The sequence below is a fragment of the Solanum lycopersicum genome, chromosome 9 (assembly GCF_036512215.1).
Source record: "Solanum lycopersicum chromosome 9, SLM_r2.1".
NCBI classification, from domain to species: Eukaryota; Viridiplantae; Streptophyta; class Magnoliopsida; order Solanales; family Solanaceae; genus Solanum; species Solanum lycopersicum.
Genome location: NC_090808.1, coordinates 48,865,399 through 48,882,173, shown reverse-complemented (window position 1 = coordinate 48,882,173; position 16,775 = coordinate 48,865,399). Strand labels below are relative to the sequence as shown.

Sequence of the window (16,775 nt, the reverse complement as noted above, 5' to 3'; positions counted from 1 at the left end):
GTGATGAAGTACGTATGTGCCTTACTATGATATAATGATGTTAATGTGGTAATCTCAAATATGAGGGTTGTAATGAAAGGTTTTTTCATGAAATTCCAATTGGTCTACGACTATGACTATATAAGGGGTGGGGTAGACCCTATGACCTAAACTACGTTAGATATTAATGAAATATATTTAAAAAGGGATGTAGCTTAGCACTGAGTGAACTAGAGTGAGGAATGTCCCATCCCACATATTGAAGGTAGGATCACTAATATACTCATGAGATTGGAGACTATAATGCATGTAGAATAAAGAGAGTTCAAACTATATATCCTAGTTCTTGAACTATGTTGCCCCCATAGGAATACTACCTAATGGATCCTCGTAGATGCTATGTTCATATTTTGGTATAACCTTGGAAAGTAGTCAACCTTCCTTTGGTGTAGGGTTCCATGAAACCGAATTCCACTTTGGCTCATTTGGTGTATATCGGTTAAGGTAAGATGTTCCCAAAAGTAAAATGAAGTAATAAAGTGGACTCTAAGTAGGATGACTTGAGGAGTTTGACTTAGTTCAGGTAGGGGTATGGGACTCTACCTACACATTGAACTAGTTACGTATGACTTATGTATCAATACAGAAGTTTGGGCATGAAAACTCAAGTTCGAATCACTTGGATAGGATTTCCATTTTTCATTGATTTTATTTTTAATCTCCATGACATTGGGACTCTAGATTGAACCCCAACTTTAATATTATATCTTTAATTTTATACTTGGTTTTCCTCTTAATTTGGCCGAAGGGTTGTGTGTTCGAACCCCCACTACCCTTTTTTATTTTTCATCAACATCTCATTTCACCTTTTCGCCCAAACCAAGAGGTTGTGGGTTCAAACCCCCACAACCTCTTTCATTTTATTCTTTATTATTATTATTATTATTTTCGCTGGGCATTGGGAGGTTGTGGGTTCAAACCCCCACAACCTCCTTATTTAAATTTTTAATTAAAACTCCCTAGGCTAGGAGTTTTGCAGTGAGGTTGTGGGATCGATCCGCCACGGCCTCACATCATTTTTCTTATTTAATTTGTCTTCTCCTTTCAAGCCTTGAGGTCGTGGGTTTGATTCCCACGCCTCATATTTTCCTTTCTTTGTTTTCTCTTCTTTCACTAGTTGTCTGTAGGTCGTGGGTTCGATTCCCACGCCTCCCATTTATTTATTTCAATTATTTGTTCTCTCCTTATCCAACCAATAGCCAACTTTGATTTCCCCCAGTCCCATTTTCATTTCTTTTTCGCGAATCACAGTAGGCACACGGGTTCAATTCCCTTTAACCCCATTTTCCCCCTTTACGTTTTTAGTATCCTTCACATGTGAGGTCTCGGGTTCAATCCAAGTGACTTCACCTATTTTATTTTCATTTTAAAAACCCAGTTTCTTAGCCTTATTTTTTACTGAAATTAGAGTACACCAAGGATCCAAAACTTGAGATAATGGGTGTAAACCGAAAAAGGATTCATAAGTAGTTGTTAATGGAGGTGAGGTTACCAAATTCTGAGGTATCGGTATCAATTTATGCCGAATTGCTCCACATATAGTCCCCCGAACCATATTTTCTAAACGAGAGTACACCAAGCTAGAAATTTAATCCCAACTTTAGCTTCCTTTCATCATTCCATGGGGAATTTCACAAAACATTTTGTGTATTGTTAAGTGTAGTTTAGTAGTTACATTAATCAAGCGTTGTCACTCAAAATCAGTAACCTCACACCCCATATGAACATCACGTTTTGTACATCTTTAGCACATAAAATACAAGGATTAACATGCCATTACACATCTCTAACAGTGACTAACCTCAATGCCACATGTTGAACACACACATCACTTTTGATTTCGAACAACATAATCAATGTTCACAGAATTTTGAACATTCATACTTAAAAATAAACATCACGAAAACACATTTCATCCCTACTTTGTGCTAGCAAACATACCCAACCTATGATTCAATGGGAGCTAGTGACAGGGACATACAACGGGGAACAACCCTAGTTTTTGGAATAAATATCTTGAATCTTAAGGGGGTTCTTGGGAAAGAGACAAAGAGAAAATAAACTCATACCTTAGTTGATGTTCAAACGTTGAACTTGCTGCCCAAAACCCTCTCCAAAATCAGTCCAAGCTTCCTCAACGTCCACACCACTCGACGGACAACTTCTCTTTGCCTTAACGTTATTGGTTACTTTGTTTTTCTTAAAATTTAATGTGAGTTCTTCAAGTGTGAAGAACTCTTGATATAATTTATGTTCTTGTAGTTGTTTAGGCAGAGATCAACGTGGAAGAGATGGTGAAACGTGAAAGAGAGATCGTGAGAGAGTGAAACGTGTCAAGTTATTTAGTCTTAGATAATGACTTAGTCAATTTAGGACTCTCCTTAATACTTAATTAATTACTAATAAAAATCTGATTTTACTTTTTTCTTAAACCATCTAATAAATATTAATTAATTAAATTAATTTATCAATTTAAATAAAAACAATTTAACTCATTGCTTCCACCTACGTTCGAACCCGGGTGGAGCAAGACTTCACTTCAACAGCTCAATTTCGTCTCTCTCTCTCCCAAAATTGCCCCTCCATCTTATTAAATAAATAAATAATTATATATTTAGGGGTAATTACAATATTATCCTTAGCTTGGTACAAGACCATTTTACCCCTAGACCCTCAAAACTTTAGATTTCCTCCTTTTAAGTCCGGTAAAGACTTTTTCGATTAAATATTCCTTTTTGAGAGCCCTGTATGGTTGGTTCCAACCTTTCCAAGCTCAACTAACTCCCCAAGTTAGTTGGCTTGACCGTAGTAAGGGTTCTGAGGTCTGGTTCTACGCGTATCAATCCGTGTGAACCTTGGTCTAATCGCTGACATTCTTGACACATTAAGCATTTCTTAACTTATTCCTTTTTAGGATTGTTACAGAAGCGATTCTTTTTTAGAGCCTCATTTGAACCACTTGCTTCAGCTTTACCACTATCCTTGTCTCGGCCCCTCATATTAGGGCAATCCCTAACCTTGTGCCTGCTTTTACCACAAACAAAACAATTATCCCTCCTCTTAAGGCAATCACTACAGTGCTTCTTGCCACACTTTCTACAAGTTGGCTTATCGGGTGGTGAATTAGTACCTTTTCCCCTCTTAAACTTAGGGTTAGACACCCTATCACCACTAGCCTTCAGGAATTTGGAAGGAACTTGACTTGAAACCTACTTCTTAAACCTAGTCTTGTCATGTATGTCAAGCCTATTCTTTGAAGAACCTCCATTAAAAGACCTTGCTCTCTTAGCATCCCTAATCTTCCTCTTGGCCCTTGCCTCTTTAACACGCTTGGCATGAACTATAAGACGAGAAATTTTCATGTTGTCATGTAGCATAGCTGAATGATGCTCCTCTTGCAAATCATCTAACACCCCTGTCACAAACGACCCATTTCATCTCTAAGATCAAAAACCAAAGAACACTACAAGAAAAAGACTTTATCAAGACCAATATTTAAGGATGAGTCTATATTATTGTCTCTAAAAGTATACCTATTGGGATGAGATTATATTTCGGTCTTTACTGGTATATGTTATTGTGAAGACATTAAATTTGGTACCTAAAAGACTTACTTACTAGTCCCTAAATGTAATTGGATACATATTGTGAGGCTTGAGCAGGAAAGTAATTCCACCAATTTGAAAAAATTTCTTTTAAAAAAATTTTAGGCGCTAAAAAATTAATCCTAAAAGGAAAAAGAAAAAACTTATTATAAAAAATATAGAAGCTTGTCCTAAAGTTTCCCTAATCTCTTCAGCTCACAACTACGTACACCTAATGGAAAATGAAACGTCCCTGCTTCCCTAGCTAATCTCAACGATTCTCTACCCCTTGAATGGATAGATGTTTATTCTTCTTTGTGTTGTTGTTGTCTTCCCTAATCTCAAGGAGATATTGATAAAGGTGTCTTTTTATTCCTCACGTTGTTGCTGCTCGATCTGTTAGAAATGGAGCATTGAAGCTTTAGTTGAGAAAATATTCAGGTGTGTTCACTCTTCTGATAGAGTTTTTGTTGTGTTTTGGATAGATATGTATTCTTCTTTGTGTTGCTTTTGTCTCCATTCTCTTAAACACTAATTGCTTACTAACTCACTGATTGCAATTGAATTTCTGATCAATTAATGTTCCTGGTTGACTTATATGCTGCACCAACGCTTGCAATCTCACTCTTTTATACTTCATTTAGTGGCTCAGTTTGAGAAGTCGCAAACTGTTGATGTCTTTTGCGTAGATGACATCATGATTTATGCAGAAACTGTTCATTTTGTTATGTTTACTACCTTCCATAAGAACTAAATATGATCTTCCAGTGTCCTATTTCCACCCCAAAAAGTACATTATCTCATTTCTGCTTGTGCATCTGGAAAGAAAGATGGTGTGCAACAGACATCTACTTCAATTCCCGCAACCAGTGACTTAGGATTTGCAATTTGATGGACTACTGTGAATGATAAAAAGTAAACAAAGAACAAGGCATGTATTATAGCATGTTATGGCTAATTTAATTAGTTATTAGTGTTTACGATTGTTTTCAGACACCTTTGATGTAGTAATGTCCATGAAAACATAACTTTGAGCCCAGAGTAGATGGAATTTTTAACGTGTTGAATTGATGTGAAATTGAGAGTAGAAGAAATTTTATACCGTGATGATAACATATGTTTTTCCATTTTTGCAGCTCAGCAAAGAGTTCAAGAAAGGTTGTGCATTTGATGGGTGGTCCGAAGGTACTTTAAACTTTCCGCTGACTTATAAGTATGAAGTAAACTCAGAAAAGTATTGTGGAGAGGATCCAAAGTCCGGGAGACCTAATCCAGCATGGTATGTAGCTACTATTATTGTTAGTTATAGAGCTTTAGTGGATGTTCACTGTTTAGTCTTTGTTTGTATAGCCTAATATCTTAAAAGTTTGGCTTGATTCTAATCTATGATGCGTACATCAAATCAATAGATTCTAATCTATTGATAAAGTTCTATTCTTCTTCCTCACGTTGTTGCTGCTCGATCTGGTAGAAATAGAATCCAGCAAAGCTTTGCTCGAGAAAAAATTCCAGGTGTGTTCTTTCTTCTAATCAAGTTGTTGTTGTGCTGTTCAAAATAGAATCCCACACCGCTTTGCTTGGGACAATATTGCAGGTGAGTTAATCTTCGAGTAATGACTTGTAATATGACAACTCGTCTTATTGGTTACAAATAACTACTAGAAACTCCAAGAATAAAAATACAGATGTGAAAGACTGATTTTGTTGTTGTGGAAATATAGGTTGAAGTAGGACTATTGAGAACCTGTTGTTGATTGTCCTGCAGATTTGTCTTAGTAGTTTCATCAATCAAGCTAGGATTCCTACCTTGTTTTTATGGAATGTTTCTTTTTGCAACCTGAAACTGCTGCAATTCTCCATTTTTTTATTCTGATCTTGCTCTGTCCTACACTTGATGTGAAAAACTCAGATGAATTTGAATTGAAAACTTAGATAAGTTTGACATGGCATAAGGATAAAAGAGTTGATGATAGCATAATGAGGCACTCAGCTGATTCAATAACATGGAAGTCATTTGATGAACTTCATCCTTCATTTGCGGTTAAAACTCGAAATTTTTTACTTGGAATTTCTAGTGATGGATTTCAACCATTCCAAAATTCTAAAACCTCACATAGCATTTGGCCTGTGGTTCGTATTCCTTATAATTTAGCACCTTGGTTGGGTATGAAGCAAGAAAATTTTATTTTGGTCAATGCTTATTCCGTGTCCAAATGGTCCCGGAGATGCAATTGATGCATATCTCCAACCTTTTATAGAGGAATTGAAGGAGTTGTGGGCAATTGGTATTGAGACATATGATACATCAAGTAAGAAAAATTTTCAGTTGCATGCTTCTTTATTATGGACCATTAATGACTTTCCAGCATATGGAAATTTATCGGGATGGAGTACAAAAGGAAAATTAGCATGTCCATATTGCAATAAAGACGCTTCCTCAACTCGATTAACTAAGGGTAAGAAGGAGTGTTTTATGGGTCATCGGCATTACCTTTCCCAAAATCATAATTGGCGAAGTGATAAGAGATCATTTGATGGTACAGTGGAGAAAAGGCCTCCACCAAAAGTGTGTTCCGGCGTTGAGATTCTTAATCAAGTGCAAGATCTGGAAGGGTTACAATTATCAAAGGATCATAAGAAAAGAAAGAAGATATCACATGAAAGTCGAATGGATAATTGGAACAAGAAAAATATCTTTTTTGAACTTCCATATTGGAAGTGTCTCTTGTTGTGACATAATTTGGATGTTATGCATATTGAAAAAAACATATGTGATCATATCATGGGGACAATTATGAATGTAAAAGGAAAGACCAAGGACACAATTAGCACTCGATTAGACTTGCAAGATATGGACATTAGGCCAGAATTACACCCTATCCAAAAGGGGGTGAAAATTGAAATACCAAAAGCATGCTACACATTGTCTTCCGAATATAAGCACAAATTATGCCTTTTCTTAAAGAATCTTAAGTTCCCTGATGGTTTTTCATCTAATATTTCTCAGTGTGTGAACTTGAAAGATCACAAGATATCTGGATTGGAAAGTCATGATTGTCATGTTCTCTTGCAACATCTATTCCCTCTTTCACTTCGTGGTATATTGTCAAAAGAGGTCTGTGAACCTCTTATTGAATTGTCTATATTTTTTAGTGTGCTTGGATCAAAAGAGTTGAGAATTTAAAACTTTGAGGAAATTGAATCACAAATACCCATAAAACTTTGTAAGTTGGAAAAGGTCTTTCCTCCTTCATTTTTAATGTCATGGTACACTTACCTATTAATTTAGCTACTGAAGCTAAGATTGCTGGACCAATACATTATCGGTGGATGTATATTGTGGAGCGATGGTTATACTTTTTGAAATTTCTCATTGGCATGTCCAGAAGGTTGTATTGCAGAGGGCTTCAGTGCAAATGAATGTATGACTTTATTTTCAAGGTATTTGCATAGAGTTGACACAAGATTCAATTGTCCTGAACGAAATTATGATGTCGGTTTAAAACAATCGAATGGTGGTTTATCTATTTTTAGTCAACCTTGAAAAACTCTAGGAGCTAAAGATCCATGTGAGCTTAAAACATATGAACATGAACAAGCACATATATACATATTGAAGAACTGTGATGAAGTCTTACCATATCTCAAGTATGGAGATTTTTATACCATTTCACTTATTTTATTTCTTTTAGGTTAGTTACTATTTAGTAGGATAGTTATGGTTAACTTTAATTTTGTAGAGAGTTTGCACAAACTCACGAGAATGCTCAGCACTTGTCTGATGCTGATTGGAGCAGACAGCTTATTGAATGGTTTAAAGATCAGGTGAGTAATACATAAATATCAAAATTTGATATTTAATATTGTAATATTCATTCTAAATATTAAATGTTATCTTGCTGATAGGTCGCATAATTGCACACACGATATGATAGTCGTCATATCATGAAAGATCTTCTCTCACTTTAACGCAGTCCCACCAAATATTCAACGTGTTCTAATGGTTATATAATTAATGGATATAGATTTCATGTAGAAGATTATGATAACAAGTTAAGGACTCAAAATTGTGGTGTTGTTGTATTGGGTGAGAATAATGAAGATAGTGAGAACCTTGATTATTATGGAGTTTTAACAGATATGATTGAGTTGCAATTTATAATGGATAGAAGAGTGGTTTTATTTCGATGCAATTGGTTTGATGTGTATGATGAAGTAAAAGTATATAAAAGGATGAGTATGATTTTGTGAGTGTTAATCCAAGTAGGTTTTTGAAAATAAATGAGCCATTTATTTTAGCGAATCACGCATCTAAAGTGTTTTATGCTAATGATAATTCCAACAAAGGTTGGAAAGTAGTGAAAAAGACTAAACCTCATGATTCCTTTGAGATTGTGGAACAAATGGGTGATGAAATTGTAGAGTTAAGAAGTCCTTCCCAAAAGAAAAGAAAAAGAACTAATGAGGTGAAGTATCTTCATAAATTAATATTTCATTATTCAACTTATGATGAGCCAATTTCTTTTATTACTACATAATTAAACATTTTGAGGTTTAACTTTTAATATTTTGGTTGTTTTTGCAGGTTCAAGATGAAATCACTGTAGACTGAAACAGAGGTTGATTCTGATATGAAGAGTTATATCAGATATACATTTGTTGCGCCTAGTGCTATTGGAAAGGGACGGGGACGAGGGCTTAAATAATGGGGTGAGAAAGGAAGCTTGTCGTCTATGAGTTTATTGCCTCAATCAAGCGATCTAGTTAAGAAGTACATCAAAGAAATTGAAACAAGTAAGATAGTTTGTATGTTTTAACTTCAAGGCATAGAAAAATCTATATTTGTGTTGAGAAGAATTTTTTTTCCCACTTCCTGTATTTTGTCTTGCAGGAGAAGATTCAGAGTGTTAATCATCTTCAATGAAAATGGCTGAATTCATTGATATATAATTATTTTTAGCTTCTTGGTCTCCTAAATATTGTGCTAATGTATAGGTTGTATGATTTATTTTTTAAGGTTGTATATGGAAGTGCCAAGGACATGGACTTAAAAACTCTACCACGTTCACTAGTCAAGGAACACGAATGATGCATAAGAACCCCATGACTCCTAAGAAAGAGAATATGCAAATTAGTACCTCATCTCCTGGTATTGATCAAGTTAAGAAATACAACCAAGAAGTTGAAACAAGTAACATTTTAAAAAAAATGTTAATGTTTTTTTACAAATATCTTTTGTTTCACTTTTTTTGATAAACTTTTATATATATGATGTTAATTGAATCCAGGTGCTATAGGAAAGGGGCTAGAGAAAAGAACTAGATCTTTGAGCTCCTCTTTGGAAATTTCTGAATATGAGGTTGAATCTTCTACAAGAGTGCTGATTTTGATAATCAGCATATGAAAACTCCTCCTAAATGCACAAAATTGGGCTCTAACATGTCTTCTAATCAAGAAATGCAAAAAATGAAAAACATACACAAAATTGAGTTTGATTGCTATAGTTTTTATCAAAATATGTTGGTATAGGTTCATCTAATCCTACAAAGGTAAGAAGAATTCAAGGAAGCAACATGTGAAAACAAGTTGCTTCACTTGAAATTTGAGAAAAGTTGAAACTTACCTTTTACAATAATCGAATGGTTGGAACAAATAACAATCTATTATCAAGGCATTTGGGAAAAATTGTGCGTGATCGTAATATTTGTCCCTTGGGGGTATCATCGTGACATGATATAAAGCAAGAAAAGTTGAATCACATGTGGGCATACATTGAGGTAACAAACATACACTTGATGTAAAACTTTTGAATCGATTTTACAGTTTGCTCTGATTTTGCAGTGTTACCTGCTACATCAATGTTCTTGTCCATTTATCACCTGCTGTACAACTTTTCAATCCACTATACACATGATTCTGATTTATATCTTTCATTAATTGATGTTTTAAAAGTAATGTACACTTGTTCATATAGCAGGTTGTACAACTTATGATTCCTTTTTTGTTTTGAAAATAATAACTCAACTGTTGTTGCAATTTTTGTAGCACAAATTTGAGAGTGCTGATACGAATGATCATATATTTGGATAGATGAATGAGTTATGAAACAAATGGAGAGGACACTTGCATGTAAAATATGTGAAGGACAAGCCTATCCAACAGTCTCTTAGGAATGTCCCAAGAGGAGTAGACCAAAAAGAATGGGAATGGTTAGTAAAGGAACAGTTTGCTTCTGAAACTTTTCAGGTATGCCTATTGAGTTAATAGTCTACTTTTCTACTCTTTTCTACAGTTTGATTTCCCTCCTATCCTACAATCTCTTAGTATTCTTGATGAACCAACTAGATAATACATGGCAAGTAAATAATTCACTTATTATTCTTAAGTATAGGAAAATTGTATAAACAAGGTGCAGATTTCCCATGGTCTCTAAACAGAGACAACGTCATGATCTTATAAGAATTTTTTTTATCCACATAAGATTGTTAGTAGTTGTAGTAGAGACAACTTTATAATTGAAACTTGTGTATTTTGCATCTTAATCAGTTCTTTGTCAAATAATTACACCATAAGTTGTCAACAAAAAGATAAGAGTACAAATACTTGTCATGAATCTTGTATTTTTTTAGGATCAAAATTTTAGAAAATAATATGTATGTGTTACAGTATTTAGTTCATGAGTACATCTTGCTATAACTAGCTCATATCGCTAAAGCTTACTATGAACAAATACAGGCAAGAAGCACTAGAAATGCAGCAAATCGAGCAAAGTTGATGATGCTTCATCATATTGGTAGCAAGCCTATTAGAGAGATTATTTATCAAAAGGTATTATCATAAAATTAGTTTTCTAAATGAAATATTTATGAGGTGTGTTATTTGACGTATTTGACTTTGATGTAAAGGGCGGAAAAGATAGAAATCCACCAGATTTGGCAACTATTTTCTTTGAGACTCGTAAGAAAGATGACAAGCTTGTTGAACATGAAGCAATTGAAAAACATGTGCATTCTGTAAATTAAATATGTTAATTACTTAAATTTGTTATATGTTATAATAGAAAATATCTGCGCTACGTTCAACTCGAGAAGATATCACATCTTTGAATGAAGAGAACAAATCCTTGAATGAGGAAAACAAAACCTTGAACAATCGTTTGTCTACATTAGAAGATGCGATGAAAGAAGTATTGAAAATGAGAGAAGTCTTCAAGGCTCATCAATCACATGTAGCAGCTACAACATCGTCTTTCTCAACTGAATGACCACTACATTTTCAGCTAACCAGGTTAGTAACAATACACCCATCTTTTTAATTTATTTTGTTGAAATGTAACACCATAATCAGTGTGTGATCAAATATGAATATATGGGTCCTTAGATGTGAAAATTTTCATGTAACATCTGCTGGCAGCTGTCAGAAATTTGGAATAACAAACTTGTTTCCTATAACATTGCTGCCAGCTGCTCTGTTTTAACATTTTCTGCCCACATGTTAAAGTTAAATTTGTACTGCTCAGAGAATAGTTAAAGTTAAATTTGGACTGTTAATTTCTTTAGAAAAATGTTGGTTATAGGTGGAGATGAGTTGAGGAGAGATTACGAGACAAGACGAGGTAAGGTAAGAGACTGATCCATTGCCTTAATCAGTTCAAATGATTCATATTTTTGCTTGATTCTGTTATATTTAAGTTTTATTCTCTTAGTATGTTAGATTGAATTTAGTTGGAACAGGATATTGTTTCCTCATCTATTCCGATTTAGTCTCCACCCCTACTTGAAAGGCTATGTTGTACCATTTCAACAATCACTCTACAATGTCCAATTGTTTTCTTCTAGTCACTGTATCCTGTCCAACAAGGTTCTAACCTCAAAATTAGAATGCAGAGAGGTTGTTTCGAATAGACATTCAGATCGAATAAATGATATACTTAACCTGTATGAAAAGGAAATATATCTCATGCTAAAAACAAAGAAGAAGAAAGCAGTAGCAGATTTACATAGACGGAAATCAAAAAGCTTTCCAACAAGCTAAAAATTCCGATCATAGTCTTTGTTTGTGATAGTATTGTCCATGTTAAACCAAAAGGATTATCTTGGTTCGTGGTGATAGTATAGTTCATGTTCAATGCCTTAGCATAGAGGCCAACACTATGTTGTTTTCCAGTAACATCCTTAGTACTAGTATGAAGTGTTTTGGGTAATTTATTCAAAAGGTGTTTATGAGAAGTGGAATTCATTATTAAAGATGGCATGGATGATTTGAGAACTGTCTTCCTACGATTACACGATGTTCTGCTTTTTAGCAGGGGAGAAGACATGGAAGGCTTATGATCAATTGATAATTTTTTTCGTATTGGAGTGTTTCCTATGAATTCTATGTTCACCTTTTGGGACTAGTTTCGTGCTTTGAGGACTATGATCATGTAAAGACGATAGGGGTGGTTGTTGAATCTAAGGTGTGTGAATTTGTGACCCTGAAAGTCAGCTGGTATGCTAATTTCACTCCATTTAACTGACTTACCAAAAATTAGTACTGCTTAGAGAATAGTTAAAGTTACATTTGAACTCTAAATTTATTTAAACAAAGTCAGTTAGATGAGAACTCGAGGTGAGGTGACAAGGCAAGACGAGATGAGTCGAGAGACTGATGCATTGCCTTCCAATAAAAATAAGAAGGTTTATCATCTAGATGATTTAACAACAACTATACATATCTTCATAATGACATAAATTTTTTTTTTGAAATTTTCTACTATGCAGCAACAACTTCACTGCCAGCTACCATGTTTTAACGGTTTCTGCAAAGATGTTGTTAATCTAGCTCGTCTCTTATACTAATTTATTCAATTTGTTTATATTATCTACCTAATATTATTTTGTGGTTCTTCAAAACAGATTTTGGATTCTTGGCTGAAGTATCTCAAAGTTTTCTAATAGGTTTTTTTATTTCTTGGAGCTTCTGTTGATGTTTTTGTATATCACTTGACAAAGGCTATTTCTGCAAGACTTTTGTTCATACTTTAGTGAAGATGCAAGTTTAGCAGTTTCACTAACTTGTTATTAGTATTTTTCTATTAAAATTTTGCAAAACTTTGGATGTTATCCAAGTATTTTTGTTACACGAATATAGCGAAACTAACTTCATAGGAGGTTAACCAATTTATTGTAATTAATCTTACTATTATCTCTATCTTCCTACCCTTTCACTCTATGATCTTTTTTGTACCCATATATCTTAGTAATATTTTAGTATATGTTGATGAATATAGATTCTTGCGATATTAGTGGTCTTGGTTCAAAGGTGGTTTGTTAGAGACCACAATTACTGATCATCTCCACTGGTCAATCTAGGACCAAAGTTGTTGCTAGTCTTTAAAGTTATTTTAGGACCAGATTGTTGGTTATCTTTAAAAATACTCTAGGACAAGTTATTAATGGGCATTATAGATGTTCTACAAATAGATTTTTCATAGTCTCTAATGGTATTTTAGGACTAGGTCATACTCGTCTCTAAAACGCTAGTAGGACTACATCACGTACAGTCACAAAAGAGTATTGACGACATGATACCATTGATATGAGTGGTCTAATTAAGACAAGATATTTAGTCCCTAAAAGGATCTCACGACTAGAGATTTGGACCGTCGCAAAAAATTTAGGGACGAGCTTTTTGAACTCGTCCTTACTTACTAATAGCGATTGTAGTTTTTAAGACGAGTTGCGACTAGGTTTTTATGATCTCAGTTGGGAATTTGACACCAGATTTGAACTTTTAGGGACTAGAATTCCCTTTCTTAGAGACTGTTTTTCTTGTAGTGGAAGGAGCATATTTTGACAACTTTGTGAATTTCAAGGAGTATTCATGAACAATCATACCTCCTTGGCGAAGGTTGATGAACTCTAACTTTAGCCTCCCTCATCTCCCTAGGAAAGAATCAATCTAGAAAAGCCTTCTTAAAGATTTCCAAGTGAATGGACCACCCCTCAATGTCCTATTATGCCTCGTTTGCACAAACCATGCTTGAGACACGTCCTTGAGTTGATAAGTGGCCGACTCGGCCTTCTCACTTGTGGACAACCCCATAGCCAAGAGTATCTTATAGACTTCATTGATGAATTCTTGGGGTTCTTCCTTAACCTTAGATCCGTAGAATGTAGGAGGGTTCATTCGAGTGAAGTCCATTAGACGGGAAGCAATAGTAGTGACTTGTTGATGAGGACGAGGTACAACCTCCCGGTTTGCTTGGGCCGTCATAACATGATCTTGAATAGTGGAGGCTTGAGCCAATTGGATGAGGGCAGCCCTTATATGTCCATCCGTCAAGGGTGGAGGATTGACCGAAGCTTGTTCCATATTAGCATCTTCTTCAAGTGGAGGAACTTGATCACCTCAGGGATGAGATCCCGCATGGCAACTTCCTGTTCAAGTCTTCGTGCCGCATTCCTTCGAGTGTTCATTCTTCCTATAAGCACAACAATAGGATTAGACAAAAAAGCACACCATAACTATACTCTAATGACATGATATAAGATTTCAAAGAAAATGAGAGTTTCCTAGGCATCATGTAGGTTCCCGTCCATAAGTGTGATGCGCTTCACAATTATGAGCACGAACTTACATATACGTGGTTGAGAGAGACATAGATGCTAAGATAATTCAACCTTGCTCTGATACCAAGTTTGTCACACCCGAGTTTATCCTCTAGACGTAACCGATTTTGTCGTCTTCTTTGAGGACTAAGACTAACCTCTTAGCTTACATCATCACATTCTTAAGTCGAATTTATTTGGTATGTTGTTGCCTTAATGAATTTATATTGAGCATGTTGATGAGGAACTCAAAACATCATGAGGTTCTCAACATCAACAAGAGCTCAACATGACATCAAAGGGTCACTTATGCTAAAATTCCTTTCAAAACACATCAACATGCTCAATATCACTTCAAGAAGGCAACAACATACCAAATACACAAATAATTGGAGGCTAAAGTCTTGATTAAGGTATGGTGTCCTTCACTCTTGGGTTTTCTTTCCCCAAGAGGTCCTTTCAAAGAGATTTTCAAACTTCCCCAATCTAGCGTTTTTCTCTACACACGGATCTTCTTGAAAAAAATGAAATTAGGAATCAATTTTGATGAATTATGGTAAATTAATGTTGTTTAAGTAAATATTCCCATGGATCCATGGCTTCCCCCAATTTCATGAAAACCTTGAATTGATAAGGTGAATTGTGAAGAGGATGAATATGTTGATTGACTACATTGATGTTTGTTATATAATTGACTCTTGAATTTACCTTAATTATGCATTGGCTATGTATTTTGGTAATTGATGTATGGTGGCAATGAAATATCAAGAAGGTATGAATGTTGATTCTTCTTGAATTCAATTATGAAGTATGAGTTACTTAGATTGTGATGCTTCTATATGTAATGTGTGGTTGTGATGTTGATAGCATATATTCCTTTTCCTTAACCCTAGACTATCAAATTTGTTATGAAGTATGATAGTATGTCATGGTATGATTATTATGTGATTGAAAGTATTTTCTCATACTTATAATAAAGTGTTGAGTGAAAGATTTACTCACTTGTATGTGGTTCCTAAAGTGAAAGGGTAGTTCTCACTTATGAATACCTATGAGCTATCATGACAAGATGTTCACATAAGGGTCTAGAAGTGACTAATGTGATCTTGTATAATGAATATGATGATTACAAAAGGGAATAAATTCTTAGAATCAAAAGGGCATGTAAATGAGATGGAGGTCTCGCGTTTAGCAAGTTTGGATTCCCACGATATGTGTTGTCTCATGAGATGGAAACCTCCACGTTAGTAAGTAAAGGTTTCTAGTTTACCCTTAACTATGTGCCCATACAGGACTATAGCTTATTGGATCCATCTATATAGCTATGTAAGATTGGTTAAAACTTAAGAATGTGCTAACCCTCTCTTTTTGGTGTTGGAGGTAAACAACGGATTCTATGTAGCTCACATGGTCTCATGTCAATTATTACAGTATCTTCCCTAATGTAATATGGTAAGTGAATAAGTCTAGAATGTGAATTATTATTAGGGCTTGTCTAAAAGGTTCTTACATAGGGTGAGGGAGGGTATGGGACTTCTTTTACTCATTGCACATGTGGGATCCTAAGGGATGGTCTTGGTAGTGTTATTGTATGAGTAAGTTGATTTCATATTATGTATATCAAGTATATATTAATTTATGATACAAACATGTTATGATAAGTTATGAAATTATGTTGTATGTCTGTAATAAGTGAATTAGTCTTATGCTTAACTTTGGATAGGGTTATGGGGTTCTATTCTTGGCATTGAACATGTATTCCTTTGTGTTGCTTATGTGTTGGGTTAATTTCATTTTGGGTAGACTTAGAATGTTTTACATGTGTACATGTTTAGTTATTAAACATAAAAGCATGATTTTGACTAAATTGTGTGTTTTCTCATGCATTGATGATTTTATGCATGGGAACTATACTTAGTACATGTGTTTTGTCCTAACCCATATTTCTTCCCTTTTCCCCCAATGTTGTAAGTTCAGGGCCTTGAATATCTTCTAGGCCACATCGCAAGGATACTTGGACTTCTTCCTCCAAGTAGTGGTGATTCCTCCAAGTTCGTGGATGCTGCCTTTCATCTACCGTAGTAGAATTGATATAGTCTAAAAGACATTCGTTGCTTCTTTATTCTTCAATACAATTGTTTTAAGCCATAAGTGGCAATATATTTGTGTAAGGGCTATGCCCAAAATTGTACTTCATTTAGAAGATTTAATGTGAGACGATATTATTATAATAACTCCTTATATGTTGATTATGTTAACTATGCGAGAAGCCTATGCTAGCTTCCTATGTGAGGAGTCTAAGTACACACCATATTTATGTATGCTTACTATGTGCGAGGTCTATCTTTACCTCAATATGTATAAAGTTTCAATTTTTTTGCACTTTTTACCTATTAAATGTAATGATGAATGCTAAGAGGATAGTCCTAGTCCTCTTCGAGGACGACGACACCGGTTGCGTCTAGAGGGTGCTCCCCGATCGAGACAATATTTCTCTTCAGTTTTAGGCATCATATCCATGTTATATCTAGGCAAACTTTTAGGCACGTTTCCTTGCCCA

At 34.8% G+C, this 16,775-nt stretch overlaps 1 long non-coding RNA gene across 21 annotated transcripts; it reads left to right on the top strand.

Annotated features, from left to right (window-relative positions):
- The first annotated feature begins 3,822 nt into the window (after positions 1-3,822).
- On the top strand, positions 3,823-16,449 carry LOC101252025 (uncharacterized). 21 transcript variants are annotated; one of them, XR_011211560.1, is made up of 8 exons: positions 3,823-4,064; positions 4,760-4,902; positions 5,095-5,135; positions 7,364-7,448; positions 8,209-9,869; positions 10,359-10,910; positions 11,200-11,243; positions 12,521-14,745. It is a non-coding gene; the product is annotated as an uncharacterized lncRNA (long non-coding RNA). The 21 variants fall into 21 exon arrangements; XR_011211561.1 differs by having other exon boundaries at positions 4,760-7,448; positions 10,359-10,451; positions 10,529-10,580; positions 10,684-10,910; XR_011211558.1 differs by lacking the exon at positions 5,095-5,135.
- Positions 16,450-16,775: the final 326 nt, after the last annotated feature.